This window comes from Ziziphus jujuba, chromosome 12 (assembly GCF_031755915.1).
Source record: "Ziziphus jujuba cultivar Dongzao chromosome 12, ASM3175591v1".
Classification (NCBI taxonomy): domain Eukaryota; kingdom Viridiplantae; phylum Streptophyta; class Magnoliopsida; order Rosales; family Rhamnaceae; genus Ziziphus; species Ziziphus jujuba.
The window spans coordinates 13,569,284-13,572,905 of record NC_083390.1 but is presented as its reverse complement, the minus strand read 5'-3'; positions in this window follow the sequence as shown (position 1 = coordinate 13,572,905).

Below are 3,622 nucleotides of genomic sequence, written 5' to 3'. Positions count from 1 at the left end.
CCCTTAAATCCCTCACTTTCGGACTCCAACTCACCATTACTTTTCAACACCATAATTCTTTGATTTAGGCATTGGTTGGTAACATGTCATCGGCCCTGGCAGTTAAAACAAACAATATCTCAAGTTCTTGAGGGTTTAGAATCAAACTTACCACTTGGTTTTGGTGCTAGTATGTGTTTGACTGGATTGTCTTTCCTTGGCCAATTGGAGCTCTCTTCACCTTGTTTTAGTTTCAACTTAATTTGAACATGGGATTGCTTCTCTAAACACTTGAACTTGACCTCCCGCTGTTTGAAACCTCTCTAAACCATGAGCTCATACCCCTCCTCTTAAATTGATTCTCAATTTTGATGGCCACATGTAGCATTTCTTCCAACTCCACATATTGTTGTAATTCCACTTAGTTGGTTATCTCTCACTTTAAATCTCATAAAAACCATGCCATGGTTGCCTCATGATCCTCATTCATGCTTAATCTCATCATAAGCATCTCCATCTCCTTGTAGTATTCCTCCACAGTACTTCTTCCTTGTGATAAAGATTGTACTTTTTGATGCAACATTTGATGATAATGGGTCGGCACAAATCTCTTTCTTATGGCTCCTTTCATTTGTCGCCAAGTGGTAATTAGTTCATCGCCAACTCTATTTTGGGTACCTTGCTCATTATTCCATCATTGTAGTGCACAACGACCAAATTCCAAAGTGGTCAATTTTACCTTCTTTGCCTCGGAATAGTTATGGCAATAAAAAATTATCCCCATGCATTCTTTCCATTCTAGGTAAGCTTCCAGATCACTTTTACCTAAAAATGGTGTTATATTGAGCTTAATGTTGCCCAGGTCATCATCTTCTTCTCAGACTTGCCTTCCACAGTTGGTGTTCCTTGGAGTGCAAATATGTCCTCATACTCCTCCTCGACGTTGTCTCCAAAGTTACCTCCTTCGAATTCCTCCCTAAAACATCCACAGGCTCCTCGACCTCAACCATGGCCTACATGTAAGTTTGTCTTTAGGTTTGGCCCACCTTGTGAATTCTCAAATCTATCCATTCTTTAATCAAGTTTATCAAAGCAAGCATTCATCCTTTGAAGTTGTTCCAAAACTGCCAACATGTCGGTAGGTTTTCCTCCACTTCCCGTTGCTCTAGATACCCCTTTGAACCCCACAAATTCATCTTCAAGATTTCTTAATGACTCTCCTCCTCTTCTGATTCTTGAATCTGTCATGTTAGAGAAAATAATGCAAAGAACCTCCCCAAATTCACTCTCTCACATGTTTCACTCAAAAATGTCTCGTTTACTCATGTTTTCACACTAGTTTTGGCTTTTGATCCTCTTTTAAGCTCACATTCTCTTGTCTTTTTCCACGCAAAAAATTATCTCAAAGTTCTATTAAAAGATACTCAAAATAGAAGTTAGATCACAAGTATGTCCTAATTAAACTTATCAATAAAACAACAACAAAAACAAGCAACTGTCAAATGTATTGTTAATGCCTAATTCTCGGCTTTCTAACCAAACATAAGGAAAAATTAACAAGGAAAATTTCGAGTTCACTAAAGAATAAACCAGAATATTAAGGACCAAAAATGCAAGGATAAAATTTTGAAAATAAGTTAATCAATGACAAGAACAACAAATTGGAATAAAGTATGAGATAGTTATTGGTTATAGTTCTCGTAATTTTGGGTTTTTGTATAAAATCTTTTTACCAATTTTAATCCAATCAATTTAAGAACTCAAAATTCAAATATCCAGAAGTACTATTGAATGAATAAAAAGCAATTCCAACAATTCTCAAGTGGATTTCCACACCACACAAACTCAATTTTTCAATCTTTCAAAACCTGCCTCCTTTTGTGCAATTTTTTTTTTTTTTTTAATTTCAGCTACCCTTTTTTTTTTTTTTTTTTTTTTTTGTTATGATCACTCATATTAAAATATCAACATAAGCTCCAGTATCAATAATCACCACCAAAAATTGCAATTCCAAAGCCAAAATTCTATCAAACCCATTCCACACTTTCAAACAAAACAAATTGCAAAAATTTTAAGATTTATGCAATATGCTTTCAAATTCCTCTTTCTTTCTTTTTCTTTTTTTAAATATATAAATGCAACAAATTAAGATTAAAACAGCAAGAAAAAATCAACAATAAACCAAATTACTAAGAACTAATATGCAAAACAACCAACAAATTAGAAAACAAAAATTCGGCTAAAATAACAAAACCTAATTCGGCTAGGAAGAATTTTTATTTATTTATTTATGTAGAATGTGAATAGATAGGAAACAACCTTAACCTAATATTAAAATTTCAGAATAACACAAAACAAAACAAAGAAAATAAGATAGATCAAAGCTGAACAAAATTTGTCTCTGATACTAAATGATACGAATCTAGGTCGACTTACTCCTAAACCCTTATTATATGAATCCGACTTACAATTAAGTTTAGGTTCTAATGATCACCTTAATCCCTAATTAATTTATGATTAGAAAACTTGGTATATGATGAAGATGCCACAATAGATGATGGATGTCCTATTAATAAGTCAAACTAAAACACTAAATCTTTATTTGATGTTTTAGGTGTTTAAAGAGAACAAAGAGAATTCTTCTCACATATAATTTTGGATAATAATCTAAGCTGCTTTTTCATTGAAAAATAAGTCTTTAAATAGGCTAAAGTCATAAAGCAAAATCCTAGAAACATTAGGGTAAAATTCAGTCATCATAGAATAGAATTAGGAAAAGCCGAATTTTCTATGTTTCCTAAACTAGTTTGGATTAATTAATTCCTTGATTTCAAAATAGGAATTAAATAATTTACAATCAAAATATAAAATATCAACTTTCCTAATTAATTTTTCCAGCAAATAAATAAATAAAAATCAGAATAAAGACTATTTCCCAAAACAAAATTCAAACTTTCAAATTAGAAAACTAGTTGACTAGTTTGTCAAACAAGCTATCTTTGTCTAATCACCAACTAGTTTAGGCTCCAAATAGCTTCAATATGCCATGTAGGATGTCAAATAGAATTATAATTGGTTCTCATACATTGCCCTTAATTGGAATAAGCAAAGCTTGCTTGAACAACAAGAAAGACTTTTCCTAGTGCCAAAACCACTCAAAACCAGACAAGTTGATCTCTATGCACAAATATGTTGTATGTTCAGTCCTGCTGCTGCTTTGGCTTGATTCCATGATCCCTTGGTGTGTTTAATCATGTTCACAAGCTAACAAACTAGTCTTTGGCTTCCCGAAGTCCCTAGATGCACCAAAACAACTTTCTAGATTCATTTCAACCTTCATAACTTGGATGCATAGAACAGGCTTTGAATGTTCAAGTATTATCATGCCTTCTTGAGATTTAATAACACTATGAATGAAGTTAACCAGGTTGTCTTTAAATCTTTTAGTTTGTATCCTAGTAATTGGCCTCGTCTTCAATTGTATAGGATCAGCACCCCAGCAAGTAGCTGGTTGTACAGGTACAGTCGGATTCTCATAAAAAAAAGTACTTCCTTTAACAAAATAATTACAAAAATAAATGGAAACAAGTTTTTTGGCCTCCTTTGTTTTCGATTTTGTTATTTCCCGTGAATGTAATTTAAT